This window comes from Arvicola amphibius, chromosome 13 (assembly GCF_903992535.2).
Source record: "Arvicola amphibius chromosome 13, mArvAmp1.2, whole genome shotgun sequence".
Lineage (NCBI taxonomy): Eukaryota > Metazoa > Chordata > Mammalia > Rodentia > Cricetidae > Arvicola > Arvicola amphibius.
The window spans coordinates 120,758-145,897 of NC_052059.1; the positions used below are offsets into that span (position 1 = coordinate 120,758).

The following is a 25,140-nucleotide window of genomic DNA, read 5'->3' on the forward strand; positions in this document are numbered from 1 at the left end:
AAGGTCAAGTTACCAGCCCATGGCACTATCAGGAAGTAGTACGTTCATTAGCAGGTGAGGCCTAGTAGAAAGAAATTGACATAATGAGTTCATACAGTCATAGTGGAACAGAAAGTCTCTTTTGCAGTAATGTAATTCATAGATTTAGAAGGGAACTCAAGGCCCTTTTTTCTTTTTCTTTTTTTCTAGTCTGAGGAAAAAGAACAGTGGGGCAGACTTAGCTTTATATATAAAAGCCACATTTATGTACATATTATCTTTGTTTTTCTTGGTCTGTGTTATCTCACCACCAGGTTTGCCGACTGTTGATATTCCATTATGAAAGAAAGTATGTGTACTCGATCTGAGTACACAGCATCTTCTCCAGGCAACTGTATGCAATTCATCCCTGATGATATATGACCTAGTGGTTTTAGGGATGAGCTGCAGTACATAAAGCAAAGCTTTTGACTTATCCTCACATTGATGGACAACTGACAAAAGAGAGACTTGAAGAGTCTGAGATTCCTTCCAAGAACAACTGACCTCTAAAGACTAGCTGCTCACCTGGCCTTGACAAAACAGAAAAAAAGATTAATTTTTGCCCTCTGCATTGGGCTTTAGTACTCGAGAAGAAAGTTTAATCAATGGATAAGAGGATTGGTAACAACACAGGGGATCACACTCCACAGACATTACATGTAAGTCTACATGAGATGCTATTTAGATAGCAAATCTCACTAATATTTTCTTCTCAATAAAAAGATGTTGTCCAGATGTGAGACATCAAACCTTGGCTCCTGGAGCACCTGCGCACAGCAAAGAAGGACAGGCCCATGATTGTTTTAACCTCCAAATTAAATGATGCTAAATATCTCTTCTCTCCCTATCCAGAAGCTGAATGGGAAGGGCACCATGCTGAATTTGGCTGATAAAACAGGTATAAAAGGGTGTGACAGTTGGTTGTGGGCTCATCGCTCTGGAGTCCAACTGTAGAAGTCAAATGGAAACCTCTAACAGATGGGACTATTGTGAGCCCATCAAGAATGTTGGCTCAGTTAAATACATTTGCTTCTATTCTCATTTTCTTCAGTGTCTCATCTTGAATTTTGTTGAATAAAAATCCTTGTGTATCTGTACATTGAAATTTCTCTTACCTGACTTCATGGAATACTTCAAACTGATTTATTCATAGGATTAATGTCCCAAATTCTGGAAAATGTTTGGAGAGAAGGCCACTGTGGCTTCTGGGAGAAATTTTGATATAACAGATAGAAAGACTTAAGGGGAAGTAATTTCCTTTGTAGAGAACACAAGATGTCTGCATGAAATTTAAAAATACTTGTGCCATATTAGGATGACAAGGATACATGCTGATATGATGAGTTAGAAGCCAATATACAGATTTTAGATCTTTAACATCATTATTACACAACTGATGAAATCTAGAATTTTTCTGTTTCTGAGAAATGGTGGTATACTAGCTATTAAGACAGGGTTTTTACCACTGGATGCTGAAAGGATTCTAAGCAGTTCAGGATTCTCTCTCTCTCTCTCTCTCTCTCTCTCTCTCTCTCTCTCTCTCTCCCTGTCCTCTCTCTCTCTCTCTCCCTGTCCTCTCTCTCTCTCTCTCTCTCTCTCTCTGTCATCTGTCTGTCTGTCTCTCTCTATATATATACATATATATGTGAATATATATAAGTTTTTTTCTTTCATCTGTTGGTAAACAGCAGACAGCTCAGCTGATTCTACAATTTGACTTTTATGAATAACAAGTATTACATGCAGCATGTACAAGCAGATGTCTGAAATCTTCTGACTTAGACATCTTTGGGTATATACCCCAAAGTGTTAGAGCTAGATCATATAGCAGTTCTTGTTCTTTTTATATTTTTTAAATTACAGGCTGATTTCCACAGTGGCTTCAACAATCCACACCCACAATAAAAGTGTGTAAGGCTTACTTCTTTCTTTCATACTCACCAGCATTTTTTATTTTCTCTTTGCTAGTTCTTCTGACTATATTAAATAAAATATCAATGGAAGTTTTGACTTTTATTTCCCTGATAACTAAGGTTAGTCAAAATTTTTTGTCATATATTATTGCCCATTTCTATCATTCTCTTTATAAATGTCTGCTCAATTTATTTGACTATTTATTGATTTGGTATTTGATGTGTTTGTGTGTGTGAACATTTTTGAGTTCTTTATATATTCTGAATACCAATACCTTGTCTAGTTATATCTGAAACTGTCTTTCCTATTCTGTAGGCAGTTTCTTTACTTGGATAATTGTCTCTTTGCTATGTAGAAACTTTTAAGTTTCATTCAGTCTTGTCTGTCAGTTTTGGACATTATTTCCTTTTCTATTAGACTTTTTAGAAAGTCGCCACTTTTGCCTATATCTTGAAGTGTTTTTCCTCTAGCAATTCAATGCTAAGATCTTACCCCAAGTTCCTTAACTTATTTTAAGTTGGTTTTATACAGGATGAGAGATACACATCTAACTGATTATATTTATAGATATACATCAAGTACTACAAACATGGATATGGACGTCCTGCCTGTATCCCAGTACTATGGATTGGAAGACAAGAGAATCAGAAGACATAGGTCATTTGTAGCTACAGAGTGAGTTGGAGGCTACATGACACACTGTATCAAAAAAAAATCAATGAATAGATTAATTTATTCAACTACACAAAGGTAAACTCTTGAATTGAGTGACAGGGCTAGAAAATGCTCTACCATATTTATTTTAAAAGCAATAGCAACAATAAAAAAGGAATCCTTCATTTTCTCATTTAGTCAAAATATTTTTTATTTTATTTTTATTAAAAATTTTCGCCTCCTCCCCACCTCCCATTTACCCCCTTCCCCCTCCACTCCCCCTCCCTCTCCTGTCCAGAGAGCAGTAAGGGTTCCCTGCCCTGTGGGAAGTCCAAGTTCCCCCCCCCCTCCATCCAGGTCCAGGAAGGTGAGCATCTAAACAGGCCAGCACCTCCCCAAAGCCAGTATGCGTAGTAGGATCCAAATCCAGTGCCATTGTCCTTGGCTTCTCAGTGGCCCTCATTGTCCGCCATGTTCAGGGAGTCCGGTTTTATCCCATGCTTTTTCAGTCCCAGTCCAGCTGGGCTTGGTAAGCTCCGAATAGATCAGCCCCACCATCTCAGTGGATGGGAGCACCCCTCGCAGTCCAGACTTCCTTGTTCATGTTTTCCCTCCTTCTGCTCCTCATTTGGACCTTGGGAGCTCAGTCCGGTGCACCAATGTGTGGATCTATCTCTATCTCCATCATCGCCAGATGAAGGTTCCTTCACTGTCCTGACTTTCTTTCTCATGTTCTCCCTCCTTCTGCTCCTCATCAGGACCTTGGGAGCTCAGTCCGGTGCTCCAATATGGGGCTCTGTCTCTATCTACATCCATCGCCAGGTGAAGGTTCTATGGTGATATGCAAGATATTCATCAGTATGGCTATAGGATCTGGCCTTTTCCAACTCCGTCTCCTCAGCTGCCCATGGAACTAGCTGGGGGCATCTCCCTGGATACCTGGGAACCCCTCTAGAGTCAAGTCTCTTAATAATCCTAAGATGGCTCCCTTAATTAGGATATATGCTTCCCTGCTCCCATATCCATCTTTCCTATATCCCAAGCATCCCATTCCCCCAAGCTCTCCCCATCCTCCCCTTCACGCTTTTATCTCCCCATCTCCCCTTGCCCCCAACCCACCCCACCCCCAAGTTCCCAATTTTTGCCCGGCAAACTTGTCTACTTCCAATATCCAGGAGGATAACTTTATGTTTTTCTCTCGTTTCACCTTCCTATTGTCTTCTCAAGGATCACGAATTATAGGCTCGATGTCCTTTATTTATGGCTAAAAACCGATTATGACCAGCTTCTGTAAAGCAGAGGACACTGTCACTAAGACACAAAGGCAGCCTACTGACTGGGAAGAGATCTTCACCAACCCTGCAACTGACAAAGGTCTGATCTCTAAAATATATAAGGAACTCAAGAGACTAGACTTCAAAATGCTAATTAACCCATTTAAAAAATGGGGCGCTGAAATGAACAGAGAATTCTCAACAGAAGAAGTTCGAATGGCCAAAAGACACTTAAGGTCATGCTCCACCTCCCTAGCTATCAGGGAAATGCAAATCAAAACAACTTTGAGATACCATCTTACACCTGTCAGATTGGCTAAAATCAAAAACAACAATGATAGCCTTTGCTGAAGAGGTTGTGGGGTAAGGGGTACACTCATCCATTGCTGGTGGGAATGCACACTTGTGCAACCACTTTGGAAAGCAGTGTAGTGGTTTCTCAGGAAATTCGGGATCAACCTACCACAGGACCCAGCAATTCCACTCTTGGGAATTTACCCAAGAGATGCCCAATCATACTACAAAAGCATTTGTTCAACTATGTTCATAGCAGCATTATTTGTAATAGCCAGAACCTGGAAAGAACCTAGATGCCCTTCAGTGGAAGAATGGATGAAGAAACTGTGGAATATATACATATTAGAGTACTACTCGGCGGTAAAAAACAATGACATCTTGAATTTTGCATGCAAATGGATGGAAATAGAAAACACTATTCTGAATGAGGTAACCCAGACCCCAAAAGATGAACATGGGATAGTCAAAACATTTTAATGCATTTGCTCATCCTTCACATCTCCCATCCCTGAGGAATGTCTCACTACCTCTCTTAAGATCTTTCCTTTTAGAAAGTGACTCTCCACACACAGTCTCTCATAAAGTTTTTAGTGACAGAAACCCTGTTACCTGCCAGAACTCCTCATAATGTGTACTTTTAACACAGCTGTCAAGCTTCAGGCTGAGGACATCTGTTAGTTTTGAAGTCCAGATTTCAGTTTGTTGATGAGGGGACTCATCACTGTCCTGTTGTTGGCAGTAGCTACTATAACAATCTTCTTGGAATTTAGAAATATGTCTAAGTCTTTTGCATTTAATTATTTTTAGGTCTGACTGCTGGTTAGTGAGCAGCACAGGATCATCTGTGGATAAATCACTATAGGTTCATAGGGTTCCCTGGTAGATAAATAGATCACACAGTTGAATGAGAATATTTGACAGAAATTAAAATTTCCAAGAACAGTCAACTTCAAATATAATTGTGGTTTTCCAAAATTTCAAGAAAATACTGTCAAAAGTACAATGATTTACAATGTGCTTCCCCAGAATTCTAGGATTTTGCTTGGATAATCTTTGTTAACTCAAAAAGGAGAACAGACAAGAAAACTTTCTGATATATCACAGTCTTTTATAAAGACATATTAATAAGTTTTATATTAAATAGAAAATTACTAAATCATGTATATGTAAAGATGACACTTCCACAAGTAACCAAGTAGACATTGTACCATAAACATTTAAAGGTCAAAGTCAGGCTAGGCAATCCATCAGTCTAATCAAATCTAGTTCATGCTCTAGGTTTATCTTAAAAATAAAACTATTTTTGTTACTCTTTATTGATTTTAAAGCAGATTACACATTGCCTTTAAAATTTCCAATATTGGGGATGGAGAGGTGGCTCAGCAGTTGAGTGCTTGTCCTTTCAGAGGAATCAATTTTCATCAGCAAAACCTATAGTGGTCAGTTCATAACCATCTGAAACTACAGCTCCATGGGATGTGACACCACTCTTCTGGCTTCTTTGAGTGCCTGTACTCATGTGCACTCTCTTATATAGACATTCACACATACATATAAATAAAACTAAAATAAGTTTTAACAAACACTCAAGGGCTCTATAGGTGACACATGCTGCCCTAGAGGACACAAATTTAGTTCCCAGAGCATACAGGATGGTTGACAACAATCCAGAGCTCCAGTTTGAGGGATCTGACACCCTCTTCTGAACTTGTGTATAGTGTATATACACGTATGCAGGTTCTGGTAGTTTGAATGAGAGTGGTCTTATAGAATCTGTTGGCAGAAGTATTTGAGAAGGATTAAGAGGTATGGACTTTTGGGGGGACTAGTGTTACTGAGGGTGGGATTTGAGGTTTATTATTTTATTTTTATTAAAAATTTCCATCTCCTCCCCTCCTCCCACTTCTCTCCCCTCCCCTCTACCCATACCCCACTTCCTCCCTCTCCAGGCCAAAGAGCAGTCAGGGTTCCCTACACTATGGGAAGTCCAAGGCCCTCCCAACTCCCCCCAGGTCCAGGAAGGTGAGCATCCAAACTGACAAGGCTCACACAGAGCCCGTTCATGCTGTAGAATCAAAGCCCACCACCATTGTCCTTGGCTTCTCAGTCAGCCTTTACCATCAGCCACATTCAGAGAGTCCTGTTTGATCACATGTTCCATCAGTCCCATTCCAACTGGCCTTGGTGATCTCCCATTAGACCTGTCCCACCGTCTCAGTGGGTGAATGTACCCCTCACGGTCCTGACTTTCTTGCTCACATTCTCCCTCCTTCTGCTCCTCATCAGGACCTTGGGAGCTCAGTTCAGTGCTCCAATGTGGGTCTCTGTCTTTATCTCCATCCATCACCAGATGAAGGTTCTATGGTAATATGCAAGATAATCATCAGTGTGGCTATAGGACAAGGCCAGTTCAGGCACCTTTTCCTCTGCTGCCTAATAAACAAGCTGGGGACATCTCCTTGGATACCTGGGAACCCGTCTAGAGTCCAGACTCTTCCCAACCCTAAAATGGCTCCCGTAATTAAGATATATACTTCCCTGCTCCCCCAATCACCCCTCCTCCATCCCAACCATCCCATTCCCTCAAGCTCTCCCCATCCCCTCCTTCTCCCTTCTCTCCCCGCATCTCCCCTTATCCCCACCTCACCCCCACCCCGGTGCTCCCAAACCCTGCCTGGCAATTTTGTCTATTTCCAATACGCAGGATGATAACAATGTTTTTCTTTGGGTTCACCTTCTTATTTAGCTTCTCTAGAATCACGAATTATAGGCTCTATGTCCTTTATTTATGGCTAGAATCCACTTATGAGTGAGTACATACCATATTCCTCTTTTTTGGGTCTGGGTTACCTCACTCAGTAAAGTGTTTTCTATTTCCATCCATTTGCATGCAAAATTCAAGATGTCATTGTTTTTTTACCGCCGAGTAGAATTCTAAAGTGTATATGTGCCACACCTTCTTTATCCATTCTTCTATTGAGGGGCACCTAAGTTGTTTCCAGATTCTGACTATTACAAATAGTGCTGCTTTGAACATGGTTGAACAAATGCTTTTGTAGTATGATTGGGCATCTCTTGGGTATATTCCCAAGAGTGGAATTGCTGGGTCCTGAAGTAGGTTGACTCCCAGTTTCCTGAGAAACCGCCACACTGATTTCCAAAGTGGTTGCACTAGTTCGCATTCCACCAACAATGGGTGAGTGTTCCCCTTACTCCACATCCTCTCCAGCATAGGGTATCATTGGTGTTTTTGATTTTAGCCATTCTGAGGGGTGTAAAATGGTATCTTAGAGTTGTTTTGATTTGCATTTCCCTAATCGCTAAGGAGGTTGAGCATGACCTTAAGTGTTTTTGGGCCATTCAAACTTCTTCTGTTGAGAATTCTCTGTTCAGTTCAATGCCCCATTTTTTAATTGGGTTAATTAGCATTTTAAAATCTAGTTTCTTGATTTTAGCCATTCTGACAGGTGTAAGATGGTATCTCAGCGTTGTTTTGATTTGCATTTCCCTCATTGCTAAGGAGGTTGAGCATGACCTTAAGTGTCTTTTGGCCATTCGGACGTCTTCTGTTGAGAATTCTCTGTTCAGTTCAGTGCCCCATTTTTTAATTGGGTTAATTAGCATTTTAAAGTCTAGTCTCTTGAGTTCCTTATATATTTTGGAGATCAGGCCTTTGTCTGTTGCGGGGTTGGTGAAGATCTTTTCCCAGTCAGTAGGCTGCCTTTTTGTCTTAGTGACAGTGTCCTTTGCTTTACAGAAGCTGCTCAGCTTCAGGAGGTCCCATTTATTCAATGTTGCCCTTAATGTCTGTGCTGCTGGGGCTATACGTAGGAAGTGGTCTCCCGTGCCCAAATGTTGTAGAGTACTTCCCACTTTCTCCTCTAACAGGTTCAGTGTGTTCAGATTGATATTGAGGTCTTTAATCCATTTGGACTTGAGTTTTGTGCATGGTGATACACACGGATCTACTTTCATTCTTCTACAGGTTGACATCCAGTTATGCCAGCACCATTTGTTGAAGATGCTTTCTTTCTTCCATTGTGTGCTTTTAGCTCCTTTATCAAAAATCAGGTGTTCATAGATTTGTGGGTTAAGATCTGGGTCTTCTATTCGATTCCATTGGTCGACTTCTCTATTTTTATGCCAATACCAAGCTGTTTTCAATACTGTAGCTCTGTAATAGAGTTTGAAGTCAGGGATGGTAATGCCTCCAGAAGTTCCTTTATTGGATAAGATTGTTTTGGCTATCCTGGGTTTCTTGTTCATCCATATAAAGTTGATTATTGTCCTCTCAAGATCTGTGAAGAATTTTGATAGGATCTTTAAGGGGATTGCATTGAATCTATAGATTGGTTTTGGTAGAATTGCCATTTTTACTATATTGACCCTCCCAATCCAAGAGCAAGAGAGATCCTTCCATTTTCTGGTATCCTCTTCAATTTCTTTCTTCAAAGATTTAAAGTTCTTGTCAAATAGACCTTTCACTTCCTTGGTTAGAGTTACCCCAAGATACTTTATACTATTTGTGGCTATTGTGAAAGGTGATGTTTCTCTGATTTCCCTCTCTGCTTCTTTATCCTTTGTGTATAGGAGGGAAACTGATTTTTTGGAGTTGATCTTGTATCCTGCCACACTGATAAAGGTGTTTATCAGCTGTAGGAGTTCTTTGGTAGAGTTTTTGGGGTCGCTTATGTATACTATCATGTCATCTGCAAATAACGAAAGTTTGACTTCTTCCTTTCCAATTTGAATCCCCTTAATCTCCTTATGCTGTCTTACTGCTATTGCTAGAACTTCAAGTACTATATTGAAGAGGTATGGAGAGAGTGGACAGCCTTGTCTTGTTCCTGATTTTAGTGGATGGCTTTGTGTTTCTCTCCATTTAATTTAACGTTAGCTGCCAGCTTGCTGTATATTGCTTTATTATATTTAGGAATGAACCTTGTATCCCTAATCTCTCCAAGACCTTTATCATAAAGGGGTGTTGAATTTTGTCAAATATTTTTTCAGCATCTAATGAAATGATCATATGGTTTTTTCCTTCAGTTTATTTATATGATGGATTACATTGATAGATTCTTGTATGTTGAACCAGCCCTGCCTCTCTGGAATGAAGCCTACTTGATCATAATGTATAATTTTTTGGATGTGTTCTTGGATTCGGTTTGCCAGTATTTTATTAAGAATTTTTGCATCACCAGTTCCTATAGCCATACTGATGAATTTCTTGCATATCACCATAGAACCTCCACCTGATGATAGATGAAGAAAATGACAGAGCCCCACATTGGAGCACCGGACTGAGCTCCCAAGGTCCTGATGAGGAGCAGAAGGAGAGAGAACATGAGAAAGAAAGTCAGGACCGTGAGGGAACCTCCAGCTGGCGACGGATGGGGAAGGTGACTGAGCCCCACATTGGAGCACTGGACTGAGCTCCCAAGGTCCTGATGAGGAGCAGAAGGAGCGAGAACATGAGGGAGAACGTCAGGAACGTGAGGGGTGCGTTCACTCATGGAGACGGTGGGACAGAAGTAACGGGAGATCACCAACTCCAGTTGGAATGGGACTGATGGATCATGCGACCAAACCCGTCTCTCTGAATGTGGCCAACAGCGGGGGCTGACTGAAGAGCAAAGGACAATGGCGCTGGGCTCTGATTCTTCTGCATGGATGGGCTCTGTGGGAGCCTTCTCAGCTTGGTCGATCACCTTCCTGGACCTGGGGGGAGTTGGGAGGACCTTGGTCTTAGCATAGAGTGGGGAACCCTGATGGCTCCTTGGCCTTGAGAGGGAGGGAGGGGAGGTATGGGTGGAGGGGAGGGGAGGGAAGGGGGAGAAGGAGGGGAGGGAAGGGGGAGGAGGAGGTGATGGAAATTTTTAAATATAAAAAAAATAAACCATGAGAGAGAGAGAAAAAAAGAATTTTTGCATCGATGTTCATGAGTGAGATTGGTCTGTAATTTTCTTTTTCTTTTTTTTTTTTGAAAAGTTAAAAATTCCTTAATTTTTTATTCCTGGTACCACTACCACAATTTACAGGGCAATATACCTGATGTAATGAAAAGAAAAAGAAAGACAAAGCTACAACAGATAAAAGACCTCAGGAATGAACATCTAATTGACACTACATTGCATTAATCAATAGCTGCACTTTTTGCAAACTGTGGCTCTGACAGTCCTGAACAAGAAGGGCCTCCTGTTTAAGCTGCGGTAACTTTTCTGACTATGGGTCATCGCTCCTTCTGTGGCAGATTTTTACAGTTCCTCTAATGCATTTAGGATGACTGTCTCAAAGTAACCTGCAGCTTTCCTGACAACTCCTCGCTCTCTCTCCTGCTAAGAACTGTAGCCCTTTTCTGCTGTTTTTTTAAAACCTTCTGCTACTATATCCACCACTTCCACCACCTGATCCATAGCCACCACCATAGGGACTGCCTGAGCTTCTTCCACCAAAACTGCCCCCTTTCATGGGTCCATAATTTGATTGCTGTTGTCCACTATAATTTCCAAAGTCATTATAGTTCCCACCCCCATAGTTACCTCCACCAAAATTTCCTCCTTCATTGTAACCGTCATATCCTCCCCCCCCCCCCCACCATATCCACCACCCTGGTTTCCATAGCCTGGTCCACCACCACCATAGCCTCCTCTACTGCTGTAGCCAGGACCACCACCGTAGTTGCCACCATCCCCTCCAAATCCATTATATCCACCATCACCACCTCCATAACTACCTCTGCTGCCACCACCTCCACCACCATAGCCTCCTCTTCCACCAAAGTTTCCACCACGACCAAAATTACCTCCACCACCTCCAAAGTTTCCTCCACGACCCATAAAATTGCCAGATCCACCTCCACGGCCTCTCTGTGATCCAGCAGACTGCATCTCTTGTTTAGAAAGGGCCTTTTTCACTTCACAATTATGCCCATTAATAGTGTGGTATTTCTGAACAACAATTTTATCAACTGTGTCATGGTCATCAAAAGTCACAAAAGCAAATCCTCTCTTTTTCCCACTCTGCCTGTCTTCCATAACTTCTATGGTTTCAATCTTGCCATACTATTCAAAGTAGTCTCTCAGGTTATACTCTTCTGTATCCTCTTTAATACCACCAACAAAGATTTTCTTCACTGTTAAATGGGCACCAGGCTTTACAGAATCCTCTCTAGAAACAGCTCTCTTTGGTTCCACCACACGCCCATCAACTTTGTGTGGCCGAGCACACATTGCAGCATCCACCTCTTCAACACAAGAGTAGGTCACAAAACCAAAGCCCCTGGAACGTTTTGTTTGGGGATCTCTCATTACCACACAGTCTGTAAGTGTGCCCCATTTCTCAAAATGTTCTCTTAAGCTATCATCTGTGGTTTCAAAGCTCAGACCACCAATAAGCAGTTTCCTCAACTGTTCTGAATCCTTTGGATCATGGCCCTCCATTTTGAGACCGGACTCGCCTCTTCTAACTCGAGTTCAATATCGGTCTGTAATTTTCTTTCTTGGTTAAGTCTTTGTGTGGTTTTGGTATCAAGGTGACTGTAGATTCATAATAGGAGTTTGGCAATGACTCATCAGTTTCTATTTTGTGAAACACATTAAGGAGTATAGGTATTAGCTCCCCTTGGAAGTTCTGCTAGAATTCTGCATTGAAACCATCTGGTTCAGGGCTTTTTTTGGTAGGGAGGTTTCTGATGACAGCTTCTAATTCCTCACGGCTTATAGGTCTATTTAAACTTCACCTGATCTTGATTTAATTTTGGTATATTGTACTTATCTAAAACAGTGACCATTTCTTTCACATTTTTCAATTTTCTGGTGTACAGGCTTTTCTAGTAAGATCTAATGATTCTCTGAATTTCCTCTGTGTCTGTGGTTATGTCCCCCTTTTCATTTCTGATCTTATTAATTTGTGTGATCTCTCTCTGCCTTTTGATTAGTTTGGCTAGGAGTTTGTCAATCTTGTTGATTTTCTCCATGAACCAGCTTTTTGTTTCATTGATTCTTTGGATTGTTTTCTGTGTTTTTATTTTGTTTATTTCAGCACTCAGTTTGATTATTTCCAGTCTTCTACTCCTCCTGGGTGAATCTGCTTCTTTTTTTTTCTAGAGCTTTCAGCTGTGTTGTTAAGTCTCTAATGTGTGCTTTCTCCATTTTCTTTATGTGGGCACTTAGTGCTATGAACTTTCCTCTTATCACTGCTTTCATAGTGTCCATAGGTTTGGGTATGATGTGTCTTTGTTTTCATTGAATTCAAGGAAAACTTTAATTTCTTTATTTCTTCCTTGACCCAGGGGTGCTTCAGTAGTTGACTGTTCAGTTTCCATGAGTTTGTAGGCTTTCTGGGGTTAGAATTGTTGTTGAATTCTAGCTTTATTCCATGGTGATCTGATGGTACACAGGTGGCTACTACAATTTCTTTGTATGTATGGATGTTTGCTTTGTTACCAATTATGTGATCTATTTTTGAGAAGGTTCCATGCAATGCTGAGAAGAAGGTATATTCTTTTCTGTTTGGGTGGAATGTTCTATAGATGTCTGTTAGGACCATTTGGTTCATTACATCTGATAGTTCTCTTATTTCTCTGCTGTGTTTCTGTCTGGTTGACCTATCCATTTGTGAGAGTGGAGTGTTGAAATCTCCTACTATTAGAGTGTGGGGTTTGATGTATGATTTGAGTTCTAGTAATGTTTCTTTTACATAAGTGGGTGCTTTTATATTAGGGGCATAGATATTCAGGATATAGACTTCCTCATGATTAATTGTTCCTGTTATGAGTATAAAGTGTCCATCTCCATCTCTTCTGATTGATTTTAGTTTGAAATCAATTTTGTTAGCTATTAGTATCGTCACATCTGCTTGTTTCTTTGGTCCATTTGATTGGAAACCCTTTTCCCAACCCTTTATTCTGAGGTAGTGTCTGTCTTTAAGTTTGAGGTGTGTTTCTTGTAAGCAGCAGAATGTTGGGTCCTGATTTCGTATCCATTCTCTTAGCCTGTGCCTTTTTATAGGTTAATTGAGTCCATTGATATTAAGAGATATTAAAGACCAGTGGTTGTTAACTCCGGTTATTTTTTCTGGTGGTAGAGTTTATGTGTTTCCCTTTTTTAGAGTTGTGCTGGTGGAGGATTGTCAGATGTTTGTGTTATTATGGGTGTTGTTGGCTTCCTTGGTTTGTGATTTTCCTTCTAGTATTTTCTGTAAAGCTGTGTTTGTGGCAACATATTGTTTAAATCTGTTTTTTGTTCTGGAATATCTTGTTTTCTCCATCGATGGTGAATGCAAGCTTTGCTGGATATAGTAGTCTGGGCTTGCATCCATGGTCTCTTAGTGTCTGCAGTAAATCTATCCAAGACCTTCTGACTTTCATGGTTCCCATTGAGAAGTCAGGTGTGAATCTGATAGGTTTCCCTTTATATGTTACTTGACCTTTTTTCCTTGCAGTTCTTAATATCTGTTCTTTATTCTGTATGTTTTGTGTTTTGATTATTATATGGCGAGGGGATTTTTTTTTTGATCCAGTCTATTTGGTGTTCTGTATGCTTCTTGTACCTTTATAGGAATATCCTTCTTTAGGTTGGGAAAGTTTTCTTCTATAATTTTGTTGAATATATTTTCTGGGTCTTTGAGTTGTAACTCTTCTCCTTCTTCTACTCCTATTATTCTTAGGTTTGGTCTTTTCACAGTATTCCAGATTTCCTGGATGTTTTGTGTTAAGAAGTTATTGGATTTGTTTTGTTCTTTAATCAGTGAGCTTATTTCCTCTGTTGAAGGGGAAGCCCAGCCAATCATCTTGTTTGTAAGGCATGTCTCCCTTAGGCTGATATTTACTTATAAAATCTTGCGGGCATGCGGTCAGCCTTCTCTTTGTTTTCCTGTGCTCCTCGCTGGAACCTTGAATTTGTATGTTCCCTTTTCTTTCCTTTATTAAAGCTGAATAGTATATATTAGAGCTAGTCTGGTTAATCATAACTGCTGATCAACCACGCCCCTTCACTCTGTAGTATCTTCAGTGTCTGAGATTCTTTCTTCTATCTCTTGTATTCTGTTGGGAATACTTGTCTCTGCAGTTCCTGTTCATTTACTCAAATTTTCCATATCCAGCCTTCCCTCGGTTTGTGTTTTCTTCAATACCTCCATTTCATTTTTCAAGTCTTGAACTGTTTCTCTAACCTGTTTGATTGCTTTTTCTTGTTTTTCTTGGGTATCTTTGAGAGATTTATCCATTTCCTCAATCTTTTTGTTTGTCAACTCTATTTCTTTATGGCAGTTTTTCACCTCCTGTTTAAGGTCCTCTAATATTTTCATAATGTTTCATTTAAAGTTGATTTCTTCTATTTCTTCTGGAGTAGGGTGTTCAATTCTTGATTCATGACCCCTTGTTTCTGGTGATGTCATGTTGCTTTTCAGGTTGTTGGAGGAATTCTTGCATTGGCGCCTGCCCATGTCTTCCTTCAAATGGAGCCAGGAGAGTCTTGGTGTCTTGGTCAAGTCTGCTGTGACTGACTCTCTGGGTGGATTTCCCCAGTGCAGGAGCACTGGGATACCTGGTATTCCAAGGCCACCTCAGACACACAGGTGGATGTGGGGGCAGGGCAGGGTCGGGTCAAGTGGAACAGAGAAATCCTGCAGCAGGAGCTGGGGTGGGGGGCTGTGCTCTCTTCCGGGACAATCTTCCCTGGGACAGCACATACTCACCCACCTGGATGAAACTCTTCAGTACTGAAACAGGGATACCTGGTATTCCAAGGCCACCTCAGACACACAGGCGGCTGTGGGGGGGATTTGAGGTTTTAAAACTCCAAGTAATTCTCAGTTAATTCTCTCCACTCTGTCTAGAACCATGAGCTCCCAAAATATTTTCTCTTATAAGACACACTTTGGTTGTGGTGTCTTATCACAGGAATAGATGACTAACTAATACACCTGCAAAACACTGAAATATAAAAAACAACAACAAATCTAAAAAAAAATTAAAAATAAAAATACTTAAAATATTTAGTAGATTTCTCTTGCAGAGGATATTTGTTGACAACTCATAAAAAAGTGAATGCTGCTGTGAAGAAGCTCAGTGTTTGAGACCACTGGCTTCTCCAGAGGACCCAGCTTCATTTTCTAGCACACATGGCAGCTCACAGTCATTTGTAACTCTAAACCTAGGGCTTCTAAAATATTCTTCTGACCTCTTCTGGCACCAAGTACACATGTGGTAAACAGACAGACATGCAGGTAATACATTTATAAATACTTTAAAAAGATACATAGTGCTACTGAAGCAATACTATCAGAAACAAGAAATGGAAGTTAAATCAACTTGAGTAAAGTTGTCCCACTACAAATACTCTTGTACATGTAGGAATCTGATGTAACTTGAACTAACTTTTCCATGTAATAATTTCACCTCATCCACTTTTAATTATCAAGCTGGAAATAGTAATATAGAACCCATGAGATCATGAATTAAAATGTAATGAAAAGATGAATATCTGTATCATCAAAAAATACTGTTATAAATAAAATCCTTAAGACTCAGCTAATGTACTGTGTATTAACATCTTGGTTATTTCAGATGCTGGTAGAGGAAGCTGCGTGACAAGCATATTAGAATTTTCTGTATTTGCAACTCTTCTGCAAACAATTTATTTTTCTTTTTGAATTACTGCTATCTGGTCCTTACATTATAACACAGTAAAAACTGCCTGTTGTGTATATAAAATGTAAATGGAGCCTTCACCCCACCAACTAATGTTCATAGTACTGGAAGGTACTACGCACACTGCCAGAGGACAAAGGTGACCATGACCCCAGCTAGAAACCATGAAGTCTACAAAAATCCTAAGATTTTAAAGTCCTTAAGATTTTATTTCATTTGTTTTTTAATTGAATCAAATGGAGAATGTTTAATAGTCTCCATCTGGGACAGATAGAATTAATGGGACAGATATTTGTTTACAATTAAATGTCTACACAAGTCAAGGAAATATCTAAGGTGGCTTAAAATAATATTTTGTGTTCTGATGGATTGCCTGAATGTGTGGTGGATTTGTACACAGATATGTGTGGTTTGATCATCCCCTTTGAGTAATTTTCCTTCTTTAGTGCATTGAACAATGTATTTACTTTCACTTTTCTTCCTAGATAGCTCTTATTTATCTTCAAGATTTATTTCACAGGGAGCTCTTCCTTAATTCCATAAAATTATGTATTTATTGTAAGTGATTCACTTATGCTATCTGTTTCCATTGCTGGGTTATCACGATTACCCTGTATTAATTATGGAAGTGCTGAATTCCTTCCTTTACGTTTCACTGAGGCAGAGACCTTGACTTTGTGCACTACTCATAGCATCACACTGTGTCGAGTACTCACATAATATGTACAGTCCAATACTCCTATTAACTAAAGAAAAAATAAGGAATGAGTAAACAGTAAAAGAAATCAATCCATGTACATCAGAGAAGACATTGAATTATATATAATTCAAGTTAGAATTAATATGACCACCTCAGCTCATAGTGTTATAGTAATATAATTATGTTAGCATTTCAGTGTTTTTAAAATTTAAATATTACTTCTATTTACACAATAACTTTTACCAGGACTAAACTATTTCTGACTTAGTTGGAGCCCTGTTTCTTCTTCACTTCTTTAACTGTAATTTCAACAAACACACATAGGAATTTGATGTAACTTGAACTAACTTTTCCATGTAATAATTTCACCTCATTCACTTTTAATTCTCAAGCTGGAAATAGTAATGTAGAACCCATGAAATCATGCATTAAAATGTAATGAAAAGATGAATATCTATGTCATCAAAATACTTTTATAAACACAGAGTCATATTTAATTTCTTTAAAGCATTGTCATATTAATTACTGAGTACTCACCTTGTTTTGATGAGGCTAATCAAAAGCAATTATTTTTGAAAAAGTATCTATTATAATGTGATGTTAAGAGAACAAAGAGCAAACCTTTGCTCTTTCTTTGTTGTAACATATGATCAGGCCTACAAAAGCTTCCTTTATTATCTGCATACCAATTTATAGGCCAATACTGAGATATTGGGCATAAATTAAGAAGTTTTTTTTCCATTGCTCATCTACACAAATTTTAAGCAATCCTTCACTAAGAAGTAGTAGACTTTTTGTGCTCCCAATGTAGAAAAGAATGGGACTGGGGTCTAACTTTAAATGTACACATAAAACTGTGCAAGAAATTGCATTCATGGTTCTGGCTCTGATGCTTTCTGCTATTCCAAAGTTTTGCTTATTTCCTCTCCTAATACCCTAAAAGATGTGTACTTACTGGTAATGAAGTTTAGTAGTTGAATACTGGCTTAGCATGATCAAAGCTCTGAATCTTACCCCAGCAGATAACAAATTCCCAAACTTAGTAAAAAAACAAACCAGTCATTCATTTGTTCATTCATGTTATCTATTTGTCTATTTATCAATAATTCATATATCTATCTAAACACATACACATGTGGGGAGGGGGAGAGGTGGTGGCAAACACTTTCTCACCGATCTGCAAACCTTGGCTCTTTAAATGAGAGAATTTAAACATAAACAAGGTAGATTCAGAATCTACAGAGTTAAACATAATACCTTAGAACAAACAATTGTCTCTCATGAATAAAATGCAAATATACAGGAGGAAGAAAAGAGAAACATTTAGCAGCAGGGCTGTGAGTAAATTAAAGATGTATCACATTGTTTGGTCAGCCCCCAAGGGACCAGAGATCTTGGATTGAATCTTGGTGTAAAACAATAATCTGTATCTCTGGTAATGTTTCCTATACACAAATGTCATTTAGAAACCTTGAGGAAAGAAAAAGATGACTCATTTCAATCATAAATATATTTTGTTCTCTCCTTATAAATGGCCTCGTTCCACTTTTGATTTAGCAATATGTTCAACTTATGTTTCCTTAGATTGGAACAGTACAGAGAACAAAGTGATAAAATCTTGTCTTCATCTATATATGGATATATAACAATGTGTATATACACCTATAATAGTTTATTTGTTCTAAGGCATATCACCAAATACCATCTTTTGTGTATCTCCTTTACTGAACAGTCTGAGAAACAGCATGTGAAGTTAACAACTTTGTAAAAGTAGCTCTAGAATATGCCCATCTAGTGGTAATAATTAAAATAACAAGGCACGAATCATGGTAGAATGAATAGCACCTCTAATGCTGAAAGGACAACATTACCATTGCTTTTAGTAGAACCTCTCTCAAGAGTCAATTAGCTGCCTGAGGGACTGAGTCAGAATTTGCTTCCACATTTGAATGACTCCACCATCTGTGCTGTTTTCATTTAGACTAGCTGTTTCCTAGTAAGTGTATCCTAAATCATGAACCATTAAATGGGCTAATAGACAAACACAATGCAGTTAATAGGCTTTCATTTATGAGTGAGCACATTTATATGTGCATGCATAACTCAAGCAAGTTTTGCGAACTTTTGTGCTTGCACTTTTATTCTTTGTTTTAGCAAAAATTTAAACATGAATAAGAAAAATAATAAAATATACAACTGTTTGTAAAAAAAGAGAGACCAACCATTGCTATTTTATGACATTTGCTTTATTTGTATGTAGATGTTTGTAGAATTTTCTGAACTTTTTGCAGATATTATGAAACTTAACCCCCAAGCCACAGAGTGACATTTGATTAGAATAAGAATACTGTAGGAGGAGAGCCCGCTTGTTCATCCAGGCTGCCTGGCTAGCTTAGCCCAGAAATAACCACACAGAAACTGTCTTAATTAAAACACCGCTTGGCCCATTAGCTCCAGCTTCTTATTGGCTAAGTCTTACATCTTAATTTAACCCATATCTATTAATCTGTGTATTGTCATGTGTTAGTGGCTTACTGACAAAACATGTCTACCTCTGGTGGCGGATCCATGGCATCTTTCTGATTCCACCCTTCTTTCTTCTAGCATTCAGTTCCATCTTCCCACCTACCTAAGTTGTGCCCTATCAACAGTCCAAGGAAGTTTCTTTATTCATGAACTAAGAAAAGCAACACACAGACATATGGACCTCCCACACCATTTCCTCTTTTCTGTTTAAACAAAAAGGAAGGCTGTAACATAGTAAAATTACATATGGCAAGTATCTAACAAGAATTACAGTTACAATATTTATATCTACTTTATCTTTTATCATAACTAGGGAAAATTATAACTACAACTATAAATTCTTCAACTCTATCAAAGACTCCAGAAGGATATGATATTACCTAAGTAAACAGGGAATATATTGCAAGGAACTTCTAAAACTCTAGAATTGACAGAGACATCTTGATGCCTGTCAAGTCACCCAAAGTTATTCTGTACCATTGGCACATCCATCTTCAGCCTACAGGCCCATATTATACAGAAGACTTTTTCATGAAACAGAAAATTTCAAAGACAGTTCTGTCTATATTGGCAGTTTTTCAGTCACTTTCTTCTGTACCTTGCACAATGTCTCCCAGACTCATTCATGAAGCAGGAACCCCAAAGGATCATCTTACCTTTAGACACGTTCAGCAGTCATTTCTCTGATGTTTCTGCATGTCCAGTTCATCTAACAAATTCCATAAGGGGCCTCTTCAATGCCAATCATTCTCTTGAGGTAGGTTGGTGCTGCCAGGAGCAGATGTATCTCACTGTCATGAAAAGTCCTAAATTTTTAAAAAATTTAAATGCCATATTCTGATGGTCTCTGAAAGATTTGAAGAATATCTATCTAATTGAATATATCTATATACATCTAGAAAATCTAACTAACATGACTACAAACTTGACTATTATAGAGGATTATCTATTAACTTATATTTTTAATTATATATTATATTTTTAGTTGAGCTACACAAACAGAATACCTTAATCAAGATCAGAAATACATATACATATAACAAAATGGACCTTAAATTTGTATCAATAAACTAAGATCCATACCCATGCAAACCTCTAGGGCATATCCCACTTTAAATATAAAGAAGCATTTATACACAATATTTGGGAATATGGGCATAGTTATTTCTTTCCAAACTGCTTCCTGCTGTTTATTGGGCAAAGTATTTCCTTTGTGGGTGTGTTTACAGCAACCTTTCAGGGGGTTTAAGTCCATCAAACCATATTAACCTAGAATAAATCCACAGCTTCTCATCTTTTTTGGAGAAAAAAGAGGAACCTCTTTTCCAAAGCAACAAATCCTTAGTCCCAAATTTGGAAGTCATGATACCTTTATAATATACATGCTGGTTTAGCTTAGCAGCCCATACAATGAAATGTTTTTCTGTACTTAACTCCTTCACAGTCAAAAAATTCAAAGATAAGCCGGGCGGTGGTGGCGCACGCCTTTAATCCCAGCACTCGGGAGGCAGAGACAGGTGAATCTCTGAGTTCGAGGCCAGCCTGGTCTACAAGAGCTAGTTCCAGGACAGGCTCTAGAAACTACAGGGAAACCCTGTCTCGAAAAAAACAAAAAAAAAATTCAAAGATAACACAATAATATACATAATTCAGACTCAGTAAATTTTCCCTGTTTATGTGGCTCATTTTTCTTTTCTCCTTTTAAATCTATGACTGTCTGTACTCTGTCTCTTTAAAGACTTTTTGATGTAGGTGTGTCTTGTATCTATCTGATGATTTCATTGGTTAATTAATAAAGAAACTGCTTGGCCTGATAGGTTAGAACATAGGTAGGTGGAGTAGACAGAACAGAATGCTGGGAAGAAGGGAAGTGAGGCATATGCCTCAGGCAATCGCCATGCCACTCCTCAGTGGGACAGATGCCATCGAGCCAGCCACCAAATCAGACATGCTGAATCCTTCCCAGTAAGACACCACTTCGTGGTGCTACACTGATTATTAGATTGGGTTAGTTAAGATGTGAGTAAGAGGCTGAAACTAATGGGCCAGGCAGTGTTTAAATGAATACATTTTGAGTGTTGTTATTTTGGGTGTAAAGCTAGCCATGTGGGATCTGGGCAGGATGAAAAGCAGGCCTGCCCACAACTCCCCACTACAACTTTTTTAAACTTGTTTTTCAACTCTCTATACTTCTTTTCTTCTCTCTTCCAAGCCTATGTACATTTATCTAACATTGTGACCCATTTAGAAGTCTTTTATGTCTGAATCTGTCCTATTGTGAATCTGTAATTCTTTACTGTCCAGGAGCACTTCGTAAAATGCTAACCACTTCTTTAAAACTTAAGTTGTTTCATTAGTAAGGTGTATATGGTACTTTCTGCTCACTTAGCACAGTCCAGCATGGCAGAGCTGCTCACCACCTCTGAGAAACATACACAGTACCCCATCTTTAGGCACACAGCCATCCATGCCACCTTTAAGCAAGCTACAGTGGTCTGCTCACAAACCCCATCCAAGTGTTCTGTCTCCTGAAAAAGCCATAGGTTGCACTGGCAGCATAGTCCAGAAAGTTGGCATTTTAAATCAGCCATGGCTTTTGTCCTGCTATGGCTGAATCAGGAAAATCTGTCTGCAGCAAGCCACCAGGAAACAGCAAGAAGCTGTGTTAAACTCTGTAATTTTTTCTTGCCTAGAATTCCTTGTCAAGCCCTCTCAGGTTTTATGTGGATTTAGCTAGCACACATTGGAGTGCCAATCTGTAGGAGGAGGGCCTGCTTGTACATCCAAGCTACCTGGCTAGCTTAGCCCTGAAATAATCACACAAAAACTGTATTAATTAAAACACTGCATGGCCCATTAGCTGTAGATTCTTATTGGCCAAGTCTTATGTCTTAATTTAACCCATTTCTATTAATCTGTGTATTGCCATGTGGCATTGGCTTACCGGCAAAACACGTTTATCTCTAGTGGCCCATCCATAGCATCTCCCTGACTCCACCCTTCTTTCTCCCAGCATTTAGTTCCATCTTCTCACCTACCTAAGTTGTGTCCTATCAACAGGCCAAGGCAGTTTCTTTATTCATTAACTAAGAAAAGCAGCACACAGACAGATGAACCTCCCACAACAGAATACTGCCATTAATAGCCACATTACTTATATTTTTACTGTATACAAGTTTCTTTTCTGTTGCTTTAGTAAAGTATTCTTGCTGGTAGCCATGTCAGGGGAGCAGTGAATGGCAGTTGATTTCAGGGTGTCAGCCAACCAAGAGTTGAATCTCTGATTGGTGAATCTCAGACAAGGTCCTGAGACCACAGATTCCAGAATACCTTTTGCTTCTGATATGGCTTCACATGTTTGCTGCTACCATCTTTCTCTGGTTTCTGGCATGGTATGAATGGGTATGAAGAGATTTCCACTGCTTTTAATAAAGTATGTTTATCTCATGGAAACATCTTGTTCTACTGGGCATCTTTTTCTGTGGATTATTATGAATATAATTTCTTCCTAAAGATATACTGTCTAATTGATGACAATAATAATGTTAGTTTAAATAGAGTTTTGATGATAAAGAAATAAATCAAGGAAGAGTCACATAACTAGAACACATGAGTTTCTATTGTGGAACTATATACATAGACTGTAGATTCTATCTATGCTCAAGCTTTTACTTAGGGAATACTTGAGTCCTTTAGTGTTTCATAAACTTTTATTCTGGACAAAGATGGACAGTTAACAGGTATCTCTAGACTAGATAATACAATTGCAGAAACAAAAACCCTAACTGTCCTCAACTCTTCAAAGACCCCAGAAGGATATAATATTATCTAAATAAACAGAAAGTGCATTGTAAGCAACTTCCAACTTTTGGACATCTCGTTGCCTGGACTGCCACTAAAAGTTCTTTTGTAATGTTGGGGCATCCATCTTCAGCCTAAAGGCCCAGAGTATCCAGAAGACTTTTCTATGAAGCAGGGAATTTGAAGAGCTGTTCTGCTTTGTGCTGGTGAATTTCATCAGTTGTTTTCTTTCGTGTCCTTTAGAATGTCTAGCAATTTCTTCTGTGAAACAGGCACCCTGAAGGACCATCCAGGCTTTTGGAAAGTTAAGCAGTCACTTTTCTGTAGATCCTGCATATCTAGTTCATACAGCAGTCCAGGCAAGAGCAGTTTCTTGCCCAAGTGGCCAGCCTTGCCTTATTGAAGGCAAATTCTATAATGAATTCCTTCAATGCCCGCCAACCTCTCTGAAGTAATTAATGCTGAGAAGCAGACATGTCTCATTGTTTAAAAAAGTCTAAGTTCTTAAAATATTTTAAATGCCATATTCTGCAAGTCTTGAAGTCTTGAAGGTTATCTGTCTAACTGAAATATATCTCTGTGTATCTAGAAAAGTTAACTAACCTGACTATAGGTTTGACTATTATAAATTACTATTTATTGCTCTGTAATTTTTAATTGTATATCACATTTTAAATGAGCTGCACAAACACAATCCTTTAAAAAAGAATAGAAATACATATATACTGTGTAGCAAAAATCTACCTTAAATTTATATCAATAAAAAGTCCATACCAATGTAAATATTCATATCTATACCATATCCTCCTTATTTATATTTTTTTTAGAAATTGACAGTGACCATTGAACCATTTATAGTCAATCCTGTTTAAATAAAAATAAACATTTCTAAAAAAACATTTTTGAAATTTGGATGTATTTTTTTATTCAAAGTGCTTCCTGCTGTTTGTTGAGCAAAGTATTTTTAGGGTTCACAGAGACCTTTCAGGGTGGGTCTTGTTTGAGCAAACCACATTAGCCTGGAAGGAAGCCACAGGTTCTCATCTTCTGTGGAAATAAAAGCAGAACCTGTTTTGCAAAATTACATATCCTTAGACTCAAATTTATCAAAATATCATTAAAATATATATGTTGATTTAGCTTAGCAGCATCTACAATGAAATGTAGTTCATTCACGGTCCAAAAATTAAAAGAGAACACAGTAGTATACATAATCCAGAATCTCTGTATATTTTTTTTATTTCTATGTGGCTTTTTCTCTATTAATTCTAATATTTATTTTATTATCTTACTCCCTTAATCTATGACTGTCTATACTCTTTTATATTACTTTTATTGTTCTATAATTACTCTCTTTTTCCTCTCTCTCCCAAGCCTACATACATTTTTAAACAAGCAATGTCTTGTTAAGAGGTCTTTTATATCTGAATCTGTCTTATTGTGAATCTGAAATCCTTTTCTAACAAGGAGCACCTATTTTTTCTTAAATGCTAAACGGGAGTTTCTAGGACCAACTCCACAGTCCCACCTGTTGGCTCTGACCTACACAACATGGCAGAGGTATGTTCACTACCTTTAAGAGTCCTACTTCCCAGAGATGCAATGGGTCTTTGTCAAAATTAAGCAACTAGTGGCATGCTGCTCATAAACCACATTTAAGTGCAAGACTTCACAAAAGACCTCATGTTTGTGCTGCCAGCACCAGCATGAACCAGGAAACCTCTTAAAGAAGCCATGCAGTTTTGCTGTTAAAGTTGAGTCAGAAAGACCTCTCTTAAAGCAATCATGCCTCTGCTTGCCTCTAGCAAATAGAGCCTACCCAAGAAAATGTTACTACCAAGAAACTATGCTTAACTCTGTTCTTTTCTTTCTATTATTCCTTTCCACTTCTCAGGTTTTATGTGTACATAGTTGACCCAAGTTGGTGCACCATTTTGAAAGTGGAGACAGTGCTTTAGTTTCCCAGACATCCAGACACAAATAATCACATTGAAACTATACTTATTACAACACTCCTTAGTCAATTGCTGAGGTATTTTATTAACTAACTCTTACATCTTAACTTAACCCATTTTATTAATCTATGTATGGCCAGAAGGTTGTGACCTACTGGTAGGTTCTGGTTTCTGTCTCATTTGGCAGCTACATGGCACCACTTTGACACCACTTACTCTCTATCTATATCTCTTCCAGTCTGGCTATATTATGTCCTGCCACAGGCCAAAGCAGTTTTATTCATTAACTAATAAAATCAACACATGTACTGTAACATGAAGGCTTGCTTGTTGGGGTTTCTGTCCTAC

General features: G+C 38.7%; 1 pseudogene; it reads right to left on the minus strand.

The window, feature by feature from the left end:
* Positions 1-10,511: 10,511 nt before the first annotated feature.
* LOC119800203 lies at positions 10,512-11,599 on the minus strand (annotated as a pseudogene).
* Between the last annotated feature and the right edge of the window lie 13,541 nt (positions 11,600-25,140).